A 27,778-nucleotide genomic window follows, 5' to 3' on the forward strand; every position below is an offset into this window, starting at 1 on the left:
GCCAACCTGAAGTTGGGAGCAATCACCGCAGCCTTGATGGCTCTGCTGAAGCACTCTGGACCTGAGACATGCACTCTGCTGCTGGTTGGAAAATCTCTGTCAGGACCTTCTCTGTGAGCTCTGTTTCTATCGACCAGACCCTGAACGAGAATAGATCTCGCGTCAAAGCCCGGTTCCCTGGGGTCGACTAGAATCCTTCACCCACCACTGTGAGGGCGTCTGTCATCCTATTGCCAAGGCACGTACGATCCACTCCTTGGGGGAGGCGTGGGCACTCGACGATGATCGTCGTGATCGAGTCGGTGATCATACTGCTCGCGGCTTCTGTACTGATCTCGCCGGTCTCCATGTCCTTCACGCCTCGGGGGAGATCTCGGACTGTGAGCCGACTAGATAGTGTCTGCCACCACAGATCTGCTATGGATCCTATTCCGTGACTGAGATACTGTTGTATTCTGCTCTCCCGCTGCATGGAGCAAGGCCCGGATCTGCACCAGACCTCGACCAGCTTCTGACTGGGAAGGTTGGATTGACTCCACTATTCGGGCCGCAGCTGCGAGATTCTGGATCGGGGTTTGGTATACCTAAGTCGGAGGCGCAAAAAGTTTGCATCGACTGGACTCGGGGATACGCTGCCCAGCACGCTCGTCGAGTGCGCGCTGGAGGTTCTCCAGTCGAGTGCGCTCAGCCAAGTTGGCTAGGCGCGCCTCCTCCAAGGCCTGAGCCTCAGGTGTTTCTCCAACGATAGGAGTGTGAAGTGCATCCATGTTCCGACGGCGAAGTTCCTCCCTCCTCTGTGAAGAGAGGGGTTCGGGTCGGTACTCTTTGTGGACACGCAACGGATCGACGCCACCATCGCCTCCGTCCTCACGGGTGAAGCCAGCAGGACTACGTGGTCCTTTGACCATCAAAACTTCCGCCGCGGGGTCGCTGCTGTCGCACTCGGATGCAGTCTCTACAGAGCCAGTCGAGAGGTCGAACATGCCATAGAGAGTTTCATCGGGCTCGATTGCCGTGACCTGGGGGGTGGCCAATTGGCGAGCCACCGCATGCCTCACCCACCACTGAAGCCTCGACCGCCTGGAACATTTGCCCCGACGGGCTGCGCGGAGGGAGGTCGGCACAAGAGCCGACTGATACTGAGTCGACGGCTGCCGAAGGAGGATGCCACGGACGCACACGCGAAAGTGCGTTGCCCTGCGGACGGGGAGTGCCTCGACGACGACTGGCGCTTCCTCGATCCAAGCGGAGTCGTCGGCGATTAATACGAGCGCACCGAGATAGATCTCGTGGACCTTGGCCAAACCTCCGCCTGAAACCATGTCGATGAGGATTGGAAAAATCGCAATTTCTCCAACAAGTCGCTAAGACACCTGCCCCATGGTGGGCGCCAACTGTCGTGGTTCTAAGTCTGACAGTAGAATGGGGGTAGGAATGTAGGGGCAAGATCTTAGCTATGGAGGAGTTGTACACGAGAGTTTTACGAGTTCATGCCCTTCTCGGAGGAAGTAACAGCCCTACGTCTCGGAGCCCGGAGGCGGTCGACTGGATTATATGCGTGTGTGTTACAGAAAGTGTCAACCCTTGTCCCTGAGGAGGGGGGTGGCTTATATAGAGTTTGCTAGACCCCTCCCGCCCTTAGTTACAAAGGGTTTAAGGTACATAAAGATGGAGACGTTACTGGTAACGCCTGCAATAAAGATACATAATGACCATTAAAGCTATGACTTAATTCCCGACCGTTGCAGAGTGGAGAGGCTCTAGATCTTCTGGTAGTCGTGTGATTATCTATACAGTCGAGTGTCTTCAGGATTGTCAAGTGGAACATAACTTCATGGTCGAGTGGATGATGATTTTTCTTCGAATGCTCCCGGTACCTTTAGGGATGTCCTTGGGGAGGGTATCTTGAACAGATCCATGACCCTACCCTAGATACATAGCTTCATCACAAGGCTCAGCAATAATCTTCCAGGGTTTTGGAAGGCTGACACGGAAACACGGCGAAGGATAGTCCGGGAGATCATGGATCACTTCAATGTTCGAAAGTAGTGGAGAATGCAGATGGAACAAAGTGCATTGAAGAAGGCTAGGGATGCTTGGAGAAATTGGAAGCAGGGGCTGTACAAGAAGTACTTGAGTGAAGGCAAGGAACCAATTCCCGCATACCCCCAAATTACAAAGGCGGAATGGGCAGAATTCAAAAGGGTCATGGCAACTCCAGAGTTTGTTGAGAAGAGTTTCAAGCTATCAGAACTTCATAAGAAGAACATACACCCCCACCGTATGGGTGTGGTAGGATACTACGACATGAAACTGATATGGGAACAAGAGGACAAAGAAGCATTAGTGGCGGGTGGAATCCGGCCTTTGGGAAATCAGGGGTGAGTGCACCAGAGACTACTTGCGGGAACGTGCAGAGAGGCGTGATGACATAATTTATTACTTTGAAAACGCACTTGACGCCAAACTATATGAAGTGATGGTATAGGCTTCCAAGATACTTGGAAGGTTCTACGGGAACTCAGGGCCATGTGACATTCTGTCCATTACTTTGGAGACAAAGGAGCCCCTAGCCGTGCAAGGGGTATAGGTGTTAATGTCCCACACAAGAGGGCTTTCACACTCAATAAAGAAGAGAGGCTCAGCATGAAAAAATCGAGGAGTGAAATGAAGTAGAATGCATTGTTAGAAAAGTTGAAGAAGGAGATTTATCCGGCTGTTCGAAAGGATGTTGAGGAGTCAATGATGATGCAGAAGACTCTAACACTAATAGATAGCCAGCTGATTGGAGGGGAGGCGGGCATGGATGATTTGCTTGTTGCACGACAACACTGCACAAGAGTAGTTGTGCATCAGCTGACCCCAGCAACACTAAGACTGCAGCTGCTCGTGATGATGCTATATCTGATCTATATGGAATGAAAGAGAGACTAAAGGACGTGCTTACACATTTTGAAGGTACATTAAAATGTGCAACAGCCTGGGTTTGCCGACCCTTCTTGGAAGATGTCCTCTTCTTGGACAATGTGCCATTGAAGCGGGGCTGTGTGAAGTGCTACATGACTGAAGTAAACCCTGGACTCAATGAATTTGCCCTGAAGAATGTCCTAGGAGACTTCAATGAGCAAACAACCTTGGGAGAAACACTGTTACATCACATCCAGTGGCCACGAAAGGAAATAGAGTTCATCGATGAGATTCTTGAAGCCCCGCCAAGAGGAACCACTGTTACCCCTCAACCGGTGACACTCTCCTTCGCGCAACAGCTCTCGCGGGCTGATGCATCAACCTGTGATCAGCCAGCCCGTCTTTGTGGCATACAGGCCATATCATCCTCCGCGCCAAAGCAGCCAGTGGGAAGGCCTACAAATGCTGATGATGCACCACCGGTTCAGATGCCGGCCGCTGAAGCAGCAGAGGGAGACCCAGCTGCAGCACATGCTCAGCACACCAACCTAGTGGAACAGACTTCTAAGCAGTCTGATGCATCGGAACCGCCTGCTAAGCAGTCTGTAGGTCCAGAACCGACTCCTCATCAGTTTGCTCATCCGCAGGCACGTGATCAGCATACCAATGCATCAGCACTTCCTGCTCAGCAAACCAATGTGTTGGCATGGCCTCCTCAGCACACTGACAAGTTGGCACCACCTGCGCAGAAACCCGTCATAGCTTCAACGCATGGTCAGCAGTCCAGCAGTCCGATGCATCTGCTCCTATAGTGTAGCAGTCCATCACAGCAGCACCGCCAGCTCAGCAGTGTGGCATAGATAAACCGTCTGCTAAGAAGTCCATCCAAGCTTCACCGTCTGCTCGGTAGTCTACCTTGCAGGCAACCAGATGTTCTGCCAGAAATGCTTCAAGTACCAAGAAGGAAGTGGCCAAAAAGACTACATCCACGACCATGAGGAATTGCAGCGGGAGAGTGAAGAGGAGAGGGAACGATTGCCTCTTACTTAAAGCACTCTTCGCCCAGAACCAAATTAACAGCAGCTTGTTTGAATCGGGGAGTAATATTATTTCTGATGCCATGGATGATGAAGAAGTTGAATTGTTGCTTGCTAAAAGTAAAGCAGATGTACTTGAAGAACGCAATTACATCCATGGCTAGCCATTTCTTGTTGGCGAATACTTTGATGAGTGCAGCTCCAGTTGCCGCGAGTTACATGAATATTGCATGGATCAAATGTCAGCAAGTTATCATGCTTTGCTAGTCCACTACAATAGAGATCATTTTTGACATGATGCTGGTTCCATCAATGTGAGTTTCGAGGACCTACATCTATTCTTCAACTTCAACGTGCTCGATGCCATTCTTGTTAGATGCCTGATTTTGTAAGCACTTAACAACCAAAGCTGTAAATGATAAACAGCTAAGTGCATTTTATTCCTCTCAGGGGATTAAACGCGCGGAGAAGAATAAGGGAGAGTGTGTATTTCATAGATCCTACATTAGCAAATGGCACAACATTAGATCGTAAGGACTGGGCCATTAATACGGTCCTCCGTATCTTTGAAAACACGTCCCATGCAGAATCATTTCTCTGGACATATCATGAACGGTAAGTCAAGTAAACAACCACCCATACACTGATTGTCTTTTAGATTTTCATATCATTCGTAAGTTCATGGCTTTCTTAATATGTAGCAATCACTGGATACTGGTATTCATTGTTCTAAACAAGAACACAATTTACTACATCGATTCTCTCAGAGAGTCAACAAACGCTCAGGATCGGATGCATGTTCAAAAATTGTTGGATAGGTATTGAATTCTATGATGTTGAAATTAATTTAAATTCATATCAGGTTAAATAATTGATGTTGTCAAAATTCATCATCATTTGCAGTGTGCTCGCATTGTGGAAAACTAAACCCGGGAACCTGTTCAATATGGAACAACCCGTGCAACACGAGGTCGCTTCTTCGATAACACACCGTAATCCGTTATTTTTGGAAAATTTATCCAACAGTCTGCAAATACCTTTCCTTACACTAGTCAAATGTTCAAGCTTCTAAATAAACCTCTTTCTATTTTGTCCAAAGAAAAATAATACATCTAACACGGGTTAGGTTGTTCCTAACAGGACAAATATATGACTAATGTTGTACAAAAAAATTCAGTGTCCTCAGCAAGAAGCAAGGACCAACCTTTGTGGATATTATGTTTGCAGACACATGATCTCCATCTGCAAATCTGCTGATAGTTGTGTCGATCCTCGCAAATTAGTCCCAGTAAGTCTATCTTAATTAATATCTTCTACTCAACTCATATGGCACATTCTGATCTTAAAAATACTGCATCTCATCTTAAAATCGAGGACCCCTGAACCGCTCCTAGCTGGTGAATTGCTGATGGTTCGGAGATTTATCAGTGACTTCTTCCTGGATCACTACATCAATCCCTCTGGTGATAATGAAGATTTCAGCATGCCTTCTCCTGAAACATTGAGTAATAGTTAGCCGCTAAACATATAACACATGGATCCATTGTTTTCCATCTGATGAGGTCTTTGTATTTCGTACACTATGATTAATTATGTAATGCATATATGTGTGGACAAATCATTGGAAATTCGCTACCATATGTTCAATTGCAATTGTTGCGAAATCTGATGAATGTTCTTCCTGTGGACACGATTTGTTCAATCGAATATTGTGGCGAATTTTCTTTTTGCGTCCGATTCAAAAAGGGATATTTTTGTTTATTTGTCAACTGAATATTGTGGAGAATTTGTTTTTTGCATGCCGATTAAAAATGGGATATTTTTGTTTTAACCTGGCAAATGCTCTGCACATGGTTCAACTAAATGAGTGTGTGCGATCCACATCGGAAAGCATACGTCAATCATAGTGGAACCGTCGGTGATACACAACAGATCGCAAATGATTTGTAGTGCTACTACGTGTGCGTAGGTTCTCTGGAACTATTTGCGATATCGCGTTATCACACATGAGAACTGGGAGTAAACCATGCGGAATGCAAAATACAATACCAGTCATAATTTTTTCAGGAAACGTGTGGGATCCCAAATGAAAAGCACACGTCACTCTTGCGGCAACCGTCGGTGATACCTAACAAATCACAAACGGTTTGCAGCACTTCAATGTGAGCAAAGGGGCTCCTGAACCGTTTGTGATAGAACATTATCGCAGACGGTAAATATTGTAAAACGTGTGCGATGGAGTCTAGCATGGTAGACGGGTTACGCAGAAAACTCATGTGTGATCAGGCACAAATCGCACATAGTTCATATATTGGCCTGTGTGCCTTACATACTGTTTCCCAAATGGTTCGTTACGACAGATTGTATGCTTTCACTGTGTCATTAGAAACGCTTAATCACAGATACCACACTTACGAAAGAATTTAGTGTGTGCTACATCGCACACAATTACATTTTGGAAGGCCTCTCGATCACTGCTCCATATCCCTGACGGTTTCTGTGTCGTGTGGGAAGGACCCCCTATCGCCCACACTCACTTGGCGACGGTTCCAAATGCCGTCGCGTAAAGGGGATAAAAACTGTTTGTTTAGGACCGACGCGCACTAGTGGGTTCTTGGTTTTGTTGTGCTCGCGCTGGCTGCCGTGGTGGGGACTGCATCGTGGGGGTGGCCCCTTCTGTACGGCTAGCAACACGAGCCATTGTCGTTGCTTGGGAGTCCGTGGTGGCCGTCTCGCTGTGAGCCCCGTCCTCGGCGAAACCGAGCAGACTTTGGATGGTGGCACACCATTCCTCCAACTGCTTTGCTGCTGGCAGATACCTCAACGGCAGCTGAGCCTGCGCCATGGCCTCCATGGATGTACTTGGTATGGGTGATGATGAAGTAGATCGCACCATCGCACGGCTCCTGACGCTGCCAGCGGCGGCAGCACCGCACCCCCGCTGTTATGCAGTAGCCATCTGGATGGCAGGGTGGTGCGGCAAAGGCGCTCGAGGGCCAGCGGCTTCGTCCGGCTTGGTGACTAGGTCGACCCGTCGTGGGGGAGGCGCACGCGCTACGGTCTCTCCCATGGTGGGGGCATCCAGAGGCAACGATTCGCCCCAAAACAAGTGCCGTTGCTGCGGCTTTGCCCGTCGGCGAGAGGAGGGGCATGGATGGAGTAACCCCCTCACTCTTACCTTGTGGAGCGTGGCCATTGGGTCGCTACCCGTGTTGTTCTCCTTCGATGCCTCCTACTCCTGTGTCGGCCATGGGGGAAGTGGTGAAGGTGCCACCTGCTCCGACCACGGCCCCAACAGCGTCCCCGTCCTCGCATGCCTCCGCGTCCCTCGCAGCATCAGAGGCCGCGAGCGGTGGAGCCTTCGAGGTGGATGAATGAGCCGAAGCACCGGAGATCTTCTTGGGGGCCATGGTTGATGGCGCCGTCGAAGGTGAAGACGGTGATGAAGATGACGCATCACACACACCTTCAGGTTCGCGCAAGCGATCCCCCTACCTAGTGCGGCAAAGATGTGGTGGGAAACCACAACCACCTATGGGACCAGAGGGCCCTTTGGTGGTTCGGCAGGGGGATGTCGCGTTGCACAAAGAGCAGACGAGTGTGGGGTAGCACGACAGAGATCACACATGCAATTTTACCCAGGTTCAGGCTGTCGTGAGGCGTAAAACCCTACTCCTGGGTTGGTGGATTGATGGTGTAAGAGTGGTGGAGGAGCGTAGTACACTTACCCAGCAAGGGAGGTAGTGGCTACGCACATATGGGCGTGTTTGTTACCCTACCTTCTAACCCTTTCTACGGTTGCCATGGGCCACCTTTTATGGATTAAGGGGTCACCACAATGGCAAAGTAGTCATGATGCACTAATAAGATAGCAAACAGTGCTATCATACCTAACTCTGCAAGCTAACAGGGCGCATTAAATGCACCACTAAACGTCACGCCGTTGGTTGCCCGGCAAGCCTTGCAGGGCTATTCTACCAACTTCACACCTACTTGCTTGACACGTCGCAGTACAATTGTTGTTCCAGGGCATCTTCTGTAGAGAAAGACTACCCTATGGTGAATGGCTGCCACTTACTCAATTTGCGGCTTGACACCGCACTGGTTAATGACGCAGGTCGTGATGGAGTAGTTGGCTGATGCGGTTTTGCCCTCACGAGTCCCGGCAGGCCATGCCGGGACGTCTTCGATGTCTTCTTCCGGGGGTGGCCCCGTCCTTGTCGAGCTCGTCTGCCTGGCAAGGGGGACTTTTCACCTGGTGGTATCTTGCTCCCCTGGCTTGACTTTGGTCCTCGTGGTCTGCATGTTGGTCCTTCGAAGCTCTTGGTCTCTTGTACTCTAACTTGGGTTGGTGCCTCAATCCTATTCTCGTGCCTGTGCACAGTCTGGGCAATAGATCTAGGGTTTGATGCATAGACACAGGCGCAAGTGCAGCGGGTCTTGGGTGCCAGCAATAAAGGCTTCAAAAGTAGACAAAAAGCAGAAGTTAGTTACTTGAGCTTCACGCTAGCGCGAGAGAGGATTCATAATCGCCGCCTCATGTACTGCATAGTTCCGCTCTCACTCATCGTGATAGCTCTTCTCTCGTATATCATTGTTTAGATGGATGACGATGTAGTTGCAAGTATTCGAGACTTGTATCACTATTTTTGAGATGATGATAAGAGACCACTTTGTGTTGGATGATGATTATGATGATTATGATGATGACTACTTGTATGGGTATGCTATGATTTACATTTGTATGTGTATGATATGCTAGAGCTTATTGTTAAAGCATGTTCAAATACAAAACAAATATGCAGAAAAAAAATCAGAAACTAAAAAAACTACTAGTAGCGAGGGGAGTAAACTTAGCAGCAGCGTGCGCTTACTAGTAGCGCGACTTATTTAAAGCGCTGTAGCTATTAGCAGTAGCGCGTTCATGTAAAGCTCGCTACTAGTACCCATGTATAGCAGTAGTGCGGGTGAACATGCGCTACTGCTACAAGTTAGCTGTAGTAATGTATACAACTAATACCCGTGCTACCGCTAGGCTTTTCCCTAGTAGTGGTTGCTGCCTTCGTCCACAAGGACGCGTGTTAAGTGATCCATTGACGCTGGGATCCAGGACCAATGTTGATCCTCCGTGCAGGATACTGGTTGGGTGGTCATGCTTGTCTAATGTGATTAGGTAAGTGATGTCTGGTACACTCGGTCGGTATTTCCCAATAGAGGAAGGGATAATCAAGCACATCGACGGTAGCTATTTCCCTTAGTGATGAGACAAGGTTATCAAACCAGTAGGAGAACCATGCAATACTGCGTAAACAACACCTACACTCAAATAACTAATATGCGCAACCCGACATGTTAAAGGGGTTGCTAATCCCTTTCGGGTAACGGCGCCAAAAATTGGCAAACAGACGTGATAAAAATATGATAGATATGATAAATAGATCTCGGATAAAATAAATTGCAGCAAGGTATTTTTGTATTTTTGGTTTAATAGATATGAAAATAAAAGGCAAATAAAATAGATCACGAAGGCAAATATATTACAGAGGAGACCCAAGGGCCGTAGGTTTCACTAGTGGCTTGTCTCGAGAAAAATAGCAAACGGTGGTTAAAAGAATTACTGTTGGGCAATTGATAGAACTTCAAATAATCATGACGATATCCAGGCAATGATCATTATATAGGCATCACGACCAAGATTAGGAGACCGACTCCTGCCTGCATCTACTACTATTACTCCACACATCGACCGCTATCCAGTATGCATCTAGTGTATTAAGTTCATGGAGAAACGGAGTAATTCAATAAGACCGATGCCATGATGTAGATAAGATCTGTTTATGTAGAAATAGACACCATCTTGTTATCCTTAATGGCAATGATACATACGTGTCGGTGCCCCTTCTTACCATTGCACCATAAGATTGAACCCATCACAAAGCACCTCTTACCATTGCAAGATAAATAGATCAAGTTGGCCAAACAAAACCCAAATATCAAAGAAGAAATACAAGGCATCTAGCTACAACCAAATATAAGCAATCATGCATATAAAAGATCTAAGAAGACTCAAGTAACTTTCATGGATAAAAAGAGATAGATTTGATCATTAACTCAAAGTTCACCGGATTCCAACAAATACACCCCAAAAGAATTACATCATATGGATCTCCAAGAGACCATTGTATTCAGAATCAAACAAGAGAGAGGAAGCCATCTAGCTACTAACTACGGACCCGAAGGTCTATAAAGAACTACTCACGCATCATTGGAGAGGCACCAATGGACATGATGAACCACTCTGTGATTGGATCCGGTGTTTTTGGAACTTGCGGTGGCTGGAATTGATCATCGTCGACTCCCATAGGGTTTCAGGAATATTGGGGTATTTATAGAGTAAAGAGGCGGTCCGGAGGCAACCGAGGTGGGCACAACCCCCCAGGCGCTTCTCTGGCCCATTGGATGTCTTCTGGTCCAAAAAAATCCACAAATTTTTTTGCTACGTTTGGATTCCCTTTGGTATTGATTACATGCAATGTAAAAACATGCAAAAAAAAAGCAACTGGCACATGGCACCATGTCAATAGGTTAGTAACAAAAAATGATATAAAATGACTATAAAATGATTATAAAACATCCAAGAATGATAATATAACAGCATGGAACAATAAAAAATTATAGATACGTTGGAGACGTATCAACATCCCCAAGCTTAATACCTGCTCATCCTCGAGTAGGTAAATGATAAAAACCGAATTTTTTATGTCGAATGCTACCTAACGTGTCATCTCATTTTATTTATAGCATGGACATTTGGACTTCAATATGATTCAAAGCAATAGTCTTGTTTTGAAATGAGACTTAAATACTCAAGCATATCAACAAGCAACCATGTATTTCAAAATATCAACGCTAAAATAAGTTGTCCCTAGCCCATCATGCTCAATCATGAAACACACTCGCATATTAGCTACACCCAATGCTCAAGTGCGATCATAGTGCCCCCTAGTTGGTGCTTTATAAGAGTAGATGGAGACTCAAATTAAAAATAAAAATTGGATAAAGTAGAAGAAAGGCCCTTCGCGGAGGGAAGTAGGGATTTGTAGAGGTGCCAGATCTCAAAGTGAAAATTGAGAGATAAAAACATTTTAAGAGGCATACTTTTCCCACCAACGAAAACGACTTAGAGCTCCCAACACTTTCCAAGCTAGATATATCATAGTCGGTTCCCAAACATAAATGAAAGTTTATTCCTTTTTCCACCATACTTTCACTTCCCATGGCTAACCGTATCCACGGGTGCCTTCCTTACCAACACTTTCCATGGAATTTATTATTTGGCAACATAAAGTAAATTCATTTTTCATTTCTGTACTAGGCATCCCTAATACCTTTGCCTTACTCTCATGCAATGACAAGTGAATAAACACTCATCGTGAGAATAACACATCTAGCATGCAAAATATCGGCCACCCCTCACCGCCTCGCGAGTGGTACGAGAACACAAAAGAGAAATTTATTTTGAAAATTAGAGATGGCACCTACAAATTTTCTTAAAACGGCAAAAGAATACCACATATAGGTAGGTATAGTGGACTCATGTTGCAAAACTGGTTTAAAGGATTTTGGATGCACAAGTACTGATCATACTTCGTGCAAAATGAAGGCTAGCAAAAGATTGAGAAGTGACCAACCAATAAACGAATAATCTCATAATCTCGAATTAAGCATAATTAACACCGAATAATGCACCACGAGTAGTATGTAATTTCATTGCACAACTATTGACTTTCCTGCTTGCATAGGGCATCACAAACCTTAACACCAATATTCTTACTAAAGCATAATTACTCATCAACATGACTCACATATCATATCATCATATCTCAAAACTATTACAAGGAAACAATTTATTTTGTCCAATGATCTTCATGAAAGTTTTTATTATATCCTTCTTGGATATCTAACACTTTGGGACTAATTTTCATGCGTTGCTTTTGATAAACTCAAAAAAATATAAGTGAAGATCATGAGCATAATATTTCTTTCTCTCAAATTAATTTAAGTGAAGCAAGAGAGCATTTCTTCAAAAATACTAAAGCACACCGTGCTCAAAAAAATATGTAAGTGAAGCACTAGAGAAATTCCATAGCTCATAAAAATTTAAGTGAAGCATAGAGAGCAATTCTAACAAGTTATGGCATAACTTTGGCTCTCTCAAACAAGTGTGTCCAGCAAGGATTCATGACTAAGAACACACAAAAAAACAAGCAACGACTCATATCATACAATACGCTCCAAGCAAAACTCATAGTATGTGACGAATAAAAATATAGCTTCGAGTAAAATACTGACGGTCGTTAGACGAAAGAGGGGATGACACTTCGGGCATCCCCAAGCTTAATTGCTTTCTTCTCTTTGGATAATATCTTGGGATACCATGGGCATCCCCAAGATTAGGCTCTTATTACTCCTTATTCCTTCATCCATCATAAGATAACCCAAAACTTGAAAACTTTAGTCACACAAAACTCAACAAAACCTTCGTGAGATCCGTTAGTAGAAGAAAATAAATCACTACTATAAGTTATATTACAAACCAATTCATATTTTATTATTGCATTATATCTACTGCATTCCAACTTTTCTATGGCAAAAATACCTCAAAGAAAACTGTAGAATCATCAAAACAAGCACACAACGCAAAGAAAACAGAATCTGTCAAAAACAGAACAGTCTGTAGCAATCTGGATGTTTCGAATCCTTCTGTAACTCCAATTTTTTTGAAAAATTAGGACGACAAGGGCAATTTATATATTAATCTTCTGCAAAAATAACTAGTATTTTATCATTCTCTGGTTAAAAACGAAAATTAGTTTTGTGAGCACAAAAATTTCTGTTTTTCAGCAAGATCAAGTCAACTATCACCCAAGAAGATCCTAAAGGCTTTGCTTGGCACAAAAACTTACTAAAACACAAAAAACAAAATCATAACACTACTATAATTGTGCTAACACTCAAGAATAGGAAGCAAAAGACAAAAATAATTTTTATGCATTGGGTTGCCTCCAAATAAGCGTTATTGTTTCACGCCCCTAGCTAGGCATAAAGTAATGATCTAAGTATTATCATCTTTGGTTCTAGATCCATAAGATGCCCTCATGATTGATTCATATGGTGGCCTAATTATTGTTCTAGGGAAGTGTTCCATATCCTTCCTTAGTGAAAATTGGAATTTGATATTGCCTTCTTTCATATCAATCACGACACTGATAGTGTGTAAAAACGATCTACCAAGAATAATTGGACAAGACGGATTGCAATCAATATCAAGAACAATAAAATCTATGGGAATATAGTTCCTATTTGCGAGCATAAGAACGTCATTAATTCTTCCCATAGGCTTTTTAATAGTAGAATCCGCCACGTGCAAATTTAAAGAACACTCTTCAATATCAGTAAGACCAAGCAAATCACATAAATATTTCGGAATTCCAGAAACACTAGCACCCAAGTCACATAAAGAAAAACAGTCATAATTTTTAATCTTGACTACGATTGTAGGTTCCCACACATCATGTAATTTTCCAGGAATTGGAACTTCTAATTCCAATTTTTCTTCCAAAGCTTTCATCAAAGCATCAATAGTATGTTTAGTAAAAGCTTTATTTTATTCATAAGCATGGGGCGAATTCATCATGGATTGCAACAAAGAAATACAATCAATCAAAGAGCAACTATCATACTTAAAGTCTTCATAATCCAAAAGAGTGGGCACATCACTAGTTAAAGTTTTCACCTCTTCAAACCCACTTTTATCAATTTTCTCAACAAGATTTTCACCCTCCGAATTATTGGAACGCCTTCTAGCTAGTTGACTCTTCACCAATCCCTTTATCATCAAACTTAATTTTACTACAATTAATCAATAGAATAAACACCAATCATTTTAAGATCTTCATCACTTTTATTAAAGAAATCACTAGAAAATGTTTTTCTAGAAATTCTCTTCCAGCTCTAAGCATAGCAGTAGTACACTTACCCAGCAAGGGAGGTAGTGGCTACACACATATGGGCGTGTTTGTTACCCTACCTTCTAACCCTTTCTACGGTTGCCATGGGCCACCTTTTATGGATTAAGGGGTCACCACAATGGCAAAGTAGTCATGATGCACTGATAAGATAGCAAACAGTGCTATCATACCTAACTCTGCAGGCTAACAGGGCGCATTAAATGCACCACTAAACGTCACGCCGTTGGTTGCCCGGCAAGCCTTGCAGGGCTATTCTACCAACGTCACACCTACTTGCTTGACACGTCGCAGTACGATTGTTGTTCCAGGGCATCTTCTGTAGAGAAAGACTACCCTGTGGTGAATGGCTGCCACTTACTCAATTTGCGGCTTGACACCGCACTGGTTAATGACGCAGGTCGTGATGGAGTAGTTGGCTGATGCGGTTTTGCCCTCACGAGTCCCGGCAGGCCATGCCGGGACGTCTTCGACGTCTTCTTCCGGGGGTGGCCCCGTCCTTGTCGAGCTCGTCTGCCTGGCAAGGGGGGCTTTTCACCTGGTGGTATCTTGCTCCCCTGGCTTGACTTTGGTCCTCGTGGTCTGCATGTTGGTCCTTCGAAGCTCTTGGTCTCTTGTACTCTAACTTGGGTTGGTGCCTCAATCCTATTCTCGTGCCTGTGCACAGTCTGGGCAACAGATCTAGGGTTTGATGCATAGACACAGGCGCAAGTGCAGCGGGTCTTGGGTGCCAGCAATAAAGGCTTCAAAAGTAGACAAAAAGCAGAAGTTAGTTACTTGAGCTTCACGCTAGCGCGAGAGAGGATTCATAATCGCCGCCTCATGTACTGCATAGTTCCGCTCTCACTCATCGTGATAGCTCTTCTCTCGTATATCATTGTTTAGATGGATGACGATGTAGTTGCAAGTATTCGAGACTTGTATCACTATTTTTGAGATGATGATGAGAGACCACTTTGTGTTAGATGATGATTATGATGATTATGATGATGACTACTTGTATGGGTATGCTATGATTTACATTTGTATGTGTATGATATGCTAGAGATTATTGTATAAAGCATGTTCAAATACAAAACAAATATGCAGAAAAAAAATCAGAAACTAAAAAAACTACTAGTAGCGAGGGGAGTAAACTTAGCAGCAGCGTGCGCTTACTAGTAGCGCGACTTATTTAAAGCGTTGTAGCTATTAGCAGTAGCGCGTTCATGTAAAGCTCGCTGCTAGTACCCATGTATAGCAGTAGTGCGGGTGAACATGCGCTACTGCTACAAGTTAGCTGTAGTAGTGTATACAACTAATACCCGTGCTACCGCTAGGCTTTTCCCTAGTAGTGGTTGCTGCCTTCGTCCACAAGGACGCGTGTTAAGTGATCCATCGACGCTGGGATCTAGGACCAATGTTGATCCTCCGTGCAGGATGCTGGTTGGGTGGTCATGCTTGTCTAATGTGATTAGGTAAGTGATGTCTGGTAGACTCGGTCGGTATTTCCCAATAGAGGAAGGGATAATCAAGCACATCGACGGTAGCTATTTCCCTTAGTGATGAGACAAGGTTATCAAACCAGTAGGAGAACCATGCAACATTGCGTAAACAACACCTACACTCAAATAACTAATATGCGCAACCCGACATGTTAAAGGGGTTGCTAATCCCTTTCGGGTAACGGCGCCAAAAATTGGCAAACAGACGTGATAAAAATATGATAGATATGATAAATAGATCTCGGATAAAATAAATTGCAGCAAGGTATTTTTGTATTTTGGTTTAATAGATATGAAAATAAAAAGCAAATAAAATAGATCACGAAGGCAAATATATTACAGAGGAGACCCAAGGGCCGTAGGTTTCACTAGTGGCTTGTCTCGAGAAAAATAGCAAACGGTGGTTAAAAGAATTACTGTTGGGCAATTGATAGAACTTCAAATAATCATGACGATATCCAGGCAATGATCATTATATAGGCATCACGACCAAGATTAGGAGACCGACTCCTGCCTGCATCTACTACTATTACTCCACACATCGACCGCTATCCAGCATGCATCTAGTGTATTAAGTTCATGGAGAAACGGAGTAATTCAATAAGACCGATGACATGATGTAGATAAGATCTGTTTATGTAGAAATAGACACCATCTTGTTATCCTTAATGGCAATGATACATACGTGTCGGTGCCCCTTCTTACCATTGCACCATAAGATTGAACCCATCACAAAGCACCTCTTACCATTGCAAGATAAATAGATCAAGTTGGCCAAACAAAACCCAAATATCAGAGAAGAAATACAAGGCATCTAGCTACAACCAAATATAAGCAATCATGCATATAAAAGATCTAAGAAGACTCAAGTAACTTTCATGGATAAAAAGAGATAGATCTGATCATTAACTCAAAGTTCACCGGATTCCAACAAATACACCCCAAAAGAATTACATCATATGGATCTCCAAGAGACCATTGTATTCAGAATCAAACAAGAGAGAGGAAGCCATCTAGCTACTAATTACGGACCCGAAGGTCTATAAAGAACTACTCACGCATCATCGGAGAGGCACCAATGGACATGATGAACCCCTCTGTGATTGGATCCGGTGTTTTTGGAACTTGCGGTGGCTGGAATTGATCATCGTCGACTCCCATAGGGTTTCAGGAATATTGGGGTATTTATAGAGTAAAGAGGCGGTCCGGGGGCAACCGAGGCGGGCACAACCCCCCAGGCACTTCTCTGGCCCATTGGATGTCTTCTGGTCCAAAAAAATCCACAAATTTTTTTGCTACGTTTGGATTCCCTTTGGTATTGATTACATGCAATGTAAAAACATGCAAAAAAAGCAACTGGCACATGGCACCATGTCAATAGGTTAGTAACAAAAAATGATATAAAATGACTATAAAATGATTATAAAACATCCAAGAATGATAATATAACAGCATGGAACAATAAAAATTATAGATACGTTGGAGACGTATCAACATCCCCAAGCTTAATACCTGCTCATCCTCGAGTAGGTAAATGATAAAAACCGAATTTTTTATGTCGAATGCTACCTAACGTGTCATCTCATTTTATTTATAGCATGGACATTTGGACTTCAATATGATTCAAAGCAATAGTCTAGTTTTGAAATGAGACTTAAATACTCAAGCATATCAACAAGCAACCATGTATTTCAAAATATCAACGCTAAAATAAGTTGTCCCTAGCCCATCATGCTCAATCATGAAACACACTCGCATATTAGCTACACCCAATGCTCAAGTGCGATCATAGTGCCCCCTAGTTGGTGCTTTATAAGAGTAGATGGAGACTCAAATTAAAAATAAAAATTGGATAAAGTAGAAGAAAGGCCCTTCGCGGAGGGAAGTAGGGATTTGTAGAGGTGCCAGATCTCAAAGTGAAAATTGAGAGATAAAAACATTTTAAGAGGCATACTTTTCCCACCAACGAAAACGACTTAGAGCTCCCAACACTTTCCAAGCTAGATATATCATAGTCGGTTCCCAAACATAAATGAAAGTTTATTCCTTTTTCCACCATACTTTCAGTTCCCATGGCTAACCATATCCATGGGTGCCTTCCTTACCAACACTTTCCATGGAATTTATTATTTGGCAACATAAAGTAAATTCATTTTTCATTTTTGGACTAGGCATCCCTAATACCTTTGCCTTACTCTCATGCAATGACAAGTGAATAAACACTCATCGTGAGAATAATACATCTAGCATGCAAAATATCGGCCACCCCTCACCGCCTCGCGAGTGGTACGAGAACACAAAAGAGAAATTTATTTTGAAAATTAGAGATGGCACCTACAAATTTTCTTAAAACGGCAAAAGAATACCACATATAGGTAGGTATAGTGGACTCATGTGGCAAAACTGGTTTAAAGGATTTTGGATGCACAAGTACTGATCATACTTCGTGCAAAATGAAGGCTAGCAAAAGATTGAGAAGTGACCAACCAACAAACGAATAATCTCATAAGCTCGAATTAAGCATAATTAACACCGAATAATGCACCACGAGTAGTATGTAATTTCATTGCACAACTATTGACTTTCCTGCTTGCATAGGGCATCACAAACCTTAACACCAATATTCTTACTAAAGCATAATTACTCATCAACATGACTCACATATCATATCATCATATCTCAAAACTATTACAAGGAAACAATTTATTTTGTCCAATGATCTTCATGAAAGTTTTTATTATATCCTTCTTGGATATCTAACACTTTGGGACTAATTTTCATGCGTTGCTTTTGATAAACTCAAAAAAATATAAGTGAAGATCATGAGCATAATATTTCTTTCTCTCAAATTAATTTAAGTGAAGCAAGAGAGCATTTCTTCAAAAATACTAAAGCACACCGTGCTCAAAAAAAGATGTAAGTGAAGCTCGCATAAAAAAATTGTATGATCATCGAAAGATTTAACCCATGAGTTGGGCAATTCCTTAGCATCATTTTCATCCTTTCCCAAGATTGTGCAACATGCTCATGTTCAAGTTGCTTGAAAGTCATAATCTAGGTTCTAAGGGATATAATTTTCGTGGGTGAAAAATATTTAGTAATAAAAGCATCTATGCACTTATTCCAAGAATCGATACTATGGCGAGGCAACGAAGAAAACTAAATTTTAGCATGAGCTCTTAAAGAAAACGGAAATAATTTCAACTTCACTACGTCATTGTCCATGTCCTTTTTCTTTTGCGTGTCGCATAATTCCATGAATGTGTCAAGATGGGACGTGACATCCTCATGAGGAGTACAGGAAAATTGATCTTTCATAACAAGATTCAGCAAAGCTGTATTAATATCACAAGACTCCGCACTAGTGGCGGGAGGAGCACCAATCAGAGTGCCAGTAAAATCATTGTTGTTGGTATTGGATAAATCACACAACTTGGTGTTCTCTTGAGTCATTATGTATACGCAAAAAGATTGCACTCAAAAACAGATCCGACAAGAAAACGGCGAACGAAAAAGAGAGCGAATAAAACGACAAATTTTTGTGAAGTGGGGGAGAGCAAAAGAAGAGGCAAATGGAAAATAATGTAAATTGCGAGGAGATGAGATTTGTGATTAGGAACCTGGTACCCGGCAACGGTGCCAGAAATTGCCATGTGCCTGGGAGGCTATCTTGACTTGATCATCCCCGGCAACAATGCAGAAATTCCTTTTGATGTCTAATAGACTACGTCGGTATTTCCCCAAACAGGAAGGGATGATGCAACACAACGATAGTAGGCATTTCCCTTGGTGATGAGACCAAGGTTATCGAACCAGTAGGAGAACCAAGCAACACTACGTAGACAGCACCTGCACACAAATAACAAATACTTGCCACCCGACGTGTTAAAAGGTGTTATCAATCCCTTTCGGGTAATGGCCCCAAAAATTGGCAAACGGACGTGATAAAAATATGATAGATAGGATAAATAGATCTCGGATAAAATAAATTGCAGCAAAGTATTTTTGTAATTTTGATTTAATAGATCTGAAAATAAAAGGCAAATATAATAGATCGTGAAGGCAAATATATGAAAGAATAGACCCGGGGGCCGTAGGTTTCACTAGTGGCTTCTCTGGAGAAAAATAGCAAGCGGTGGGTAAACGAATTACTATTGGGAAATTGATAGAACTTCAAATAATCATGATTTTATCCAGGCAATGATCATTATATAGGCATCACATCCAAGATTAGTAGACCGACTCTTGCCTGCATCTACTACCATTACTCCACACATCGACCGCTAACCAGCATGCATCTAGTGGATTAAGTTCATGGAGAAATGGATTAATGCAATAAGAATGATGACATGATGTAGACAAGATCTATTTATGTAGAAATATACCCCATCTTGTTATCCTTAATGGCAACGATACATACATGTCGATTCCCATTCTGTCACTGGGATCAATCACCATAAGATCGGACCCATCACAAAGCACCTCTTCGCATTGCAAGATAAATAGATCAAGTTGGCCAAATAAAACCCAAACATCGGAGAAGAAGTACGAGGCTATAAGCAATCATGCATATAATAGATCAAAGAAGACACAAATAACTTACATGGATAAAAAGAGATAGATCAGATCATAAACTCAAAGTTCATAGGATCTCAACAAACACACCACAAAAGAATTACATCAAATGAATCTCAAAGAGACCATTTGTATTTAGAATCAAACGAAAGAGAGGAAGCCATCTAGCTACTAACTACGGACCCAAAGGTCTACAAAGAACTACTCACGCATCGTCAGAGAGGCACCAATGGACATGATGAACCCCTCCGTGATGGTGTCAAGATTGGATCTGATGTTTCTGGAACTTGCAGCGGCTAGAATTGATTTTCGTCAACTCCCCTAGGGTTTCTCCAATATTGGGGTATTTATAGAGCAAAGAGGCGGCCCTGGGGGCACCCTTGGTGGGCACAACCCACCAGGGCACGGCTGGGCCTCTATGGCACCCTAGAGGGTTGTGCTCCCCTCGGAGCACCCTAAGGCACTTCTCTGGCCCATTGGATGTCTTCTGGCCCAAAAAAATTCACAAAAAGTTTCGCTGGGTTTGAACTCCGTTTGATATTGATTACCTGCGATGTAAAAAACATGCAAAAAATAGCAACTGGAACTTGGCAATATGTCAATAGGTTAGTACCAAAAAATGATATAAAATGACTATAAAATGATTATAAAACATCCAAGAATTATAATATAACAGCATGGAACAATCAAAAATTATAGATACGTTGGAGACGTATTAGTAAGCCGACCATGAATTGTACTTTGGTGCGACGGGCTCTATGGCATAAACATCCCGAAGTGCTCGTTTCTTCTCCCGTTTGGGGATGTGAGTGACATAGATCATGTTCACATCCTTCACCCCGGGAGGGAATTGTTTCTGGCCCCCATTGTTCGGCCGCCGAGGTTCGTCCTCATCTTTGCTGCAAGGATGGCTTTATTTGGACCCTCCGTCGCCATTTTTCTGGCCTGCTTGAAGACCCAGCAGTTCTGATTGATATGATTTGCAGGTTTATCCGAGGTGCCATGGTCTGGCATGGTCTGTCGAGGATCTTGTCCAGCTGGCTAGGTCCATCCTTGTTCCTTTTAAAGGCTTATTTTTCTACCCAGCTCTAGGGTTGTTGCACCCTACGTTTAACTGTGGTATCCTTGGTGTCGCTCCCGCCATTCTTATGCATGCACTTATTCTTATTGCGCCCAGGCTTATCATCGTCATCGCGGGCTTCCGAGGTGCCACCAGCCTCACCGTTGTGAGAACTGCGGGGCAGCCAACTATCCTCTCCAGTGCAAAAGTGGGTCATACGTGAGCTAAGGGCTGCCATGGTCCTCAACTTATCGTGCCCAAGCCTGCGTGCGAGCCAGTCATCCCAGTTACTATGCTAGAAGGCGGTGATCGCCTCGGCGTTGGGGCAGTCAACTATATGTTTCTTTTTGGTTAGAACCCGATTCCAAAATTTTCTAGCCGACTCACCAGGTTGTTGAATAATGTGGTTGAGGTCGTCAGTGTCCGGAGGTTGGAATTAAGTGCCCTGGAAGTTTTCTCTAAAGGCATCATTGAGTGTTTCCCAGCGCTTGATAGAGTGAGGAGGCAAACTATTCAACCAATGCCTCACAGACCCCTTGAGTTTGAGCGACAAGTATTTAATGGCGTGGAGATCGTCTCCATTGGCCATGTGGATGTGTGGGAGGAAATCTTCGATCCACATGGCTGGATCGGTCATTCCATCATATTGCTCGATGTTAATTGGTTTGAACCCATCCAGGAACTGATGTTCCATGACCTTGTCTGTCAAACAAATAGGGTGAGCGGGTCCTCGAAATCGAGTAGTGTCATGTCGGATGTTGGGAGACATTCGAGCATGCGATTGGTCCTGAGCCCGACCGTGCCTATCCAATCAGGTGTCGTAGCCATCAAGCCAAGAAGGTGCACGCCCCCTTGATCCGTAGATGGACCGAGTAGGTGCTCGATTTGCTTCTATTCGCCGTCGTGTGTCATAGGGCTCGGGGTATTCAATAGGCTCTTTGTCATGAAGGGGTCTTGTTGTTTGGCCATGTATATTTGCCCTTGTTGGCCTGTTGCGCCCTCTAGGGAGTTGATCAGGTTGATCGCCAGACTACGTGTTAAGAGCACATTATCACTGACATTTTCATCGAATTCTGGTAGTAGACGCTCGCGGGAATAAGATTTAGGCACGGTATGGCTCCGTTCCTAAAGATGTTGCTCGCCCAAAAGGATTTCTACCCACTTGTCATTCAGCGCGTTCTGATCGGATTGCAGTTGTTGCTGCTTCCTCTTGTTACTCCTGGTAGTGACAACCAGGCACCATCTAAACCATTCTTGCTCAAAAGGATCCTCAGGGACTACATAGTCCTTGGTTTCGAGGCTCTCATCCTCCTTGGATTCAGGTAAATAATTTTTGTCGGCCCCGTTGAAGAAATCATCGAGGTCCTCATCTTCATGGACTCCTGCGAGGTTGTTTTGCTGTCCTAGGGAGGCTTGAATGTCCTCTCATTGGTTATCATCTTTGTCGCCCGCTGCGCCATTGTCAGTGGTGACGGTGTCGTGCCTGCTGGGTCCCCCATTGGTATCTTTGACGTGCCTGCGTCGGTGCCTTGATGGGTTCTTAGGTGTGTCCACCATATATACATCATAAGTCCATCTTCTAGTGTTAGCCGAAGGCGTAGGGGTTTCTGGAGTGCCGTCAACATCTTCATCCATGTCGGTGGCCTCCGCATAGTCTAACTCGTCGGTTAAGTTATTGATGGGTGGGTTGGAAATTTCCCTGTCCTCATCTTTAAGTTCGATCCTGTCATAGACCAAAGTCGGATTGTTCAATATTGATAAAATCTGAATGCAATCCAACATCTCATTAAGGCCAGACAGATCTTCGGTTTTTATGGCATGTCCAGAGACCGGGCAGACTCGAACCATGATCCAGGCGCTAATTGACGTGAGCTCGGAGTCTTGGCTGGCCCATTTTTACTGTAGGCCACCAGTTTGGGAGATTAGATCCATACTTGATGTAGGGTCCATGTTTGAACTCAGATTGGGTTCGGGGCCTGACTTGATGTTGAGTACCTGACCTGGTGTGGCTGCAACCGATTCCTTGGATGGGACCAAACCAATCGGGAGGCCGGATCCTAGGTTCAGATTCGAGATCGGTCTAGGGATTGATCCCGCGGCTACCGAGGGATCTTTGGTTAGGCCTAAAGCCCAGCTAGAAAGAAGAAGCTCACCATGGGAATCCGCAGTGTAGTCTCAACTTTCCAAAGTAACCACCTGGTATAGGGCGAAGTTCTCGACAGGTGCGAGATGGCCCATTCAGTCGGCATGAAGAACCAAGCTGCCATACACGAATAGTTGTCGAGGGACAAAGATGTCATCCTGGCCAGCATTGCAATTCATCCACGGAATTACCATTGATCTTTTCTTTGATCACACTACAGAACTCTGAATGAAAGCACCAAGTGGTAAAACTGGGAGACCTCAGGGTAGGCAGTCCGGAGTTGTGAATCTCGGATCAATGGTTAACAAGGGACGAAGGAGATAATATTTACCTAGGTTCGGGCCCTCTCGAAGAGGTAATACCCTACGTCCTTCTTTCATTGTATTGATGTTTGTGTATTGATGACCCACAAGTATAGGGGATGAATCATAGTCCTTTCGATAAGTAATATAAGAGTGTCAAACCCAACGAGGAGCAGAAGGTAATGACAAGTGGTTTTCAGCAAGGTAATTTCTTCAAGCACTGAAATTATTGGTAATGAGTAGTTTGATAGCAGGTAATTTGTAACAAGCAAATAACAGTAACAGTAAATAAATTGCAGCAAGGTAGCCCAAGGACAGACCAAAACGGTCTCTTATAATAAGCAAAGCGTTCTTCAGGTACGCAGTTATTTCATCTAGGCACTTTCATTAGGTTGGTTTGATTTGTTTTCGCTAGTTTGATAATTTGATATGTGGGTGGACCGGTGCTTAGGTGTTGTTCTTACTTGAACAAACCTCCTACTTATGATTAACCCCCACACATGCATCTGCAACTATGAGAAAAGTATTAAGATAAAATCTAACCGTAGCATTAAACTTTTGGATCCAAATCAGTCCCTTACTAAGTACTCCCTCCGTTCCAAATTATTTGTCATGGTTTTAGTTCAAATTAAAACCACGACGAGTAATTTGGAACGGAGGGAGTAGCGCATAAACTAGGGTTTAAGCATCTGTCACTCTAGCAACCCATCATGTAATAACTACTCCACAATGCATTCCCTTAGGCCCAAGTATGGTGAAGTGCCATGACGTCGATGTTCACATGACACCACTATCGGAATCACAACATACATAACATCAAAATATCGAACACATATCAAGTTCACATGATTACTTGCAACATGACTTCTCCCGTGACCTCAAGAACAAAAGTAACTACTCACAAATGATAATCATTCTCAAGATCAAAAGGGTATTAAATAGCATAATGGATCTGACCAGATAATCTTCCACCAAATAAACCATATAGTAATCAGCTACAAGATGTAATCAACACTACTAGTCACCCACGGGTACCAATCTGAGGTTCCGGTACAAAGATTGAACACAAGAGATGAACTAGCACTACAAAAAAGGCACATCCGTGACATTTTGGGTTGAACGAATTTTTTTCTTGTCATGCTTATGACACTTCTATGACGATAATTGTGAGAAAACCTGGTATCATGATAGATGTGGTGGGCTCCTACTTCTATGACAAAAAATCATGATTGAAAATGGGCTTTTCGTCCTGTGCGGGAAGGAGAGACACAGCTACATGACATTCTTTGGGTCGTCCATGACGGGAGAAAACCGCGGTAGAAGCGAGGGAGAGGAATATATCGGGGAGTTCCCGGTTAGGGTTGGTGGTCGGGGCTGAGCGATGCCCGTTTCTCTTATACACGTACGCGCGTTGGTGCGAGGCATCGGGTTCTAACTAAACCCGAGCAAGGCATTCGCATACTGAACCCGAGAGATTGCACTGCAGGCCATGCGTTACTGAACCCGAGCGATTGATCGATCCATGGCTGTTAACTGAACCATATCGAGTGATTCCTTTGCTACTGCTGCTAACTGAAGCCGATCGAACCTGATGCCTCTTGATGAACAGTGAGCGTTGTTGGGGGTGTTGGATGAATAGTCCCTGGTTAGGGTTGGATGAACAGGACCCCGTGGTAGTAGAGATCGTTGCCGCTGGATGAACAGGACCCCGTGGAGAGGGTTGGTTGAACAGTAGCGGGTGGAGGGCTGGCTGAACAGTAGCCCGTGGAGGGGTGGTTGAACAGGACCCCGTGGAGAGGGCTGATTGAACAATAGCTGGTGGAGGAGCAGTGGAGGCTAGATGAATAGGAGCCCATGGATGAACAATAGTTGGTGGGGCCAGGAGGGAGACGCCGTGTGAACAGTCGCAGGTGGAGGCTGGAGGAGTTCGACGTTGGATCAACAGTACCCCGTGGAGGCAGTAGACGGTGGATGAATAGTAGCCCGTCGAGTCCCTTCTTCGGTACGCCACACCCCTCCTGATGAACAGGACCCCCGTTTGGACCATAGGAGGTCGAAAAGAAGTCTGTTTCCTCCGTTTTGCGGTATGCCACACCACTCCCGATGAATAGGACTCCCATTTAGACCGTAGTGCTCCAACACAAGTCTGTTTCCTCCGTTTTGCGGCATGCCACACCCCTCCCGATGAACAGGATCCCATTTCGACCGTAGGCAGTCGAACACAAGGCCGTTTCGTCTGTTCTGCGGTATGCCAGGCCTTGTTTCCACTGTTCCGTCCAAGCCAGTTGGCTCCCGATGAACACGAGCATTCCGTTGCCTCCCGATGAACACGACGATGTTATTTCTCTGTTCCGAACCAACCATGTACATGAGCCCTGGCCGTACGTATGCGTGAATAGGCGTTCGAGACCCCGCCCGTATGTACGTACGTCACCGTATTTACTTTCTTGCACCCTCGCTGTACGTACGCGTACATGTTATGTCCACGCCTCTACTCTGACACGTGCCCTTCCTTACTCAGCCACGGTTCATCGCTGTAGCCTATAGACAGACCAATCGACCAATATGTACGTACATGTTCCCGACCAGAATGACAACGCTATGTACGCTTCTTCCAGGTAGGTCCTGACTGTCAGGGAGGATAAGGAGGCACTTCCTTGCATGCGAAGATGTAGATGGTGGGTCCATGCTATCAGGGGGGAACTATCTTTTTGCTAAATATGGTGGCTCGTCCGGTGGGTCCCTCCAATCAGGTGGAGGAATCATTATTTTGTGCCTAATAAGCTTGCACTTCCTTGTTGCAGCCATGGGCCCACTTGTTAGCCTCTCCACGTACAGTACTCTTTTGGTCGAAGTTGCTCCTTGACCACATTGACCACGCCACACCGAGAGCACCAAGTTGATGGACGACGGTGAGGCCTAGGAAGGGGTCAACATAGAGCCGGGGAAGACACGACAATGGATGCCCATGCAGAGAGGAGTACGAGGGTTCACTAGTTTGGCTGCGGTGTGAGGCTGACATTGCCACAAAATAATAGGGGGTGTGGGTGAGTAGAGGGATGGCCTGACCAGAGGTTAGAGTAGGGGGCGGTCAGACCTCCGCGGCAGCACAACCGGCCACGGGAGGGAGGACCAGGCGGCACGGCCGGCGCTAGTTTGGGCGGCTGGAGCAAGAAGACCAGAGGTTGAAGAAGCACGACGACTGTTGGATGGAAATCATACGGTCACTGCACCTAGAATCATTTATATTGACTCAGTTGACAAAGCCCTGCGTCCGCGTCAACTTAGTAGGCCCACAAGTCAGCCTCCAAATATGGCGGGACCGACCTAGCAACGGGGCTATTCATTATTTTTGTGCGTAATAGCTGGTGGATCCGAGCTATCAGCGACGGGAATGTTTTTTACGTGAAATACAGAGGCTCTTCCTATGGGTCCCAACGATGAGGAGGAGTAATTATTATTTTGCACGTAATAAGGAGGAACTTCCTACACGCAAAAAAAGGAACCACTTCCTTGCATGCGGCCGTGGACCCAGCTGTCAGCCTCTCCACGTACAGTCCTCTTCCGATGGATGTCATTCATTGACCACGCCATGTCGAGAGCACCAAGGTGGTGGATGAGGACGAGGCCAAGTAAGGGAATGACCCAGAGTCGAGGAAGACTCGGCGGTTGTTTCCCACATGGAGTGGGTATGAGGGTTTACTTGTTCAGCTGCAGTGTGAGGCTGCTGTCACTGGAGAATAATAGGAGGTGTGGGTGAGTAGAGGGATAGCCAGGCTAGGGATGCTAGTATGGTGGCGCCATGAGACCTGCCAGGCAGCACAACAGGCCATGGGAGGCGGGAGCAGGCGGTTCCGCCGGCGACTGGAGCAGGAAGATCAGAGATAGAAGAAGCACGATTGTCGTTAGATTGACATCTAACAGTCTGATGCTGGTAGAGTCGATTGTTGACTAAGTTTATTTTTTTGAGAAACCTTGTGTACGCATGAACTTAGTAGGCCCACAAGTCAGCCTCCAAATCTATGGCAGACAACATAGAGCACATTTGCTAGTTTTTAATAATTTGCAGCCCATTTGCTAATTCTTAAGGAATTTATTATAGCCCATTTTTTGCGCAGGACCAGGGTTAAAAAATTGTTTAGTTTTTGTAAGCAAATAAGACATGGGACAATTGAGTTGGTTTAAGGGAAAACCGGTGGTAAAAAAATTAGTGCTGGGAAGGAAAACAACAACAAAAATAAG

This window comes from Triticum aestivum, chromosome 1A (genome assembly GCF_018294505.1).
Source record: "Triticum aestivum cultivar Chinese Spring chromosome 1A, IWGSC CS RefSeq v2.1, whole genome shotgun sequence".
Classification (NCBI taxonomy): Eukaryota; Viridiplantae; Streptophyta; class Magnoliopsida; order Poales; family Poaceae; genus Triticum; species Triticum aestivum.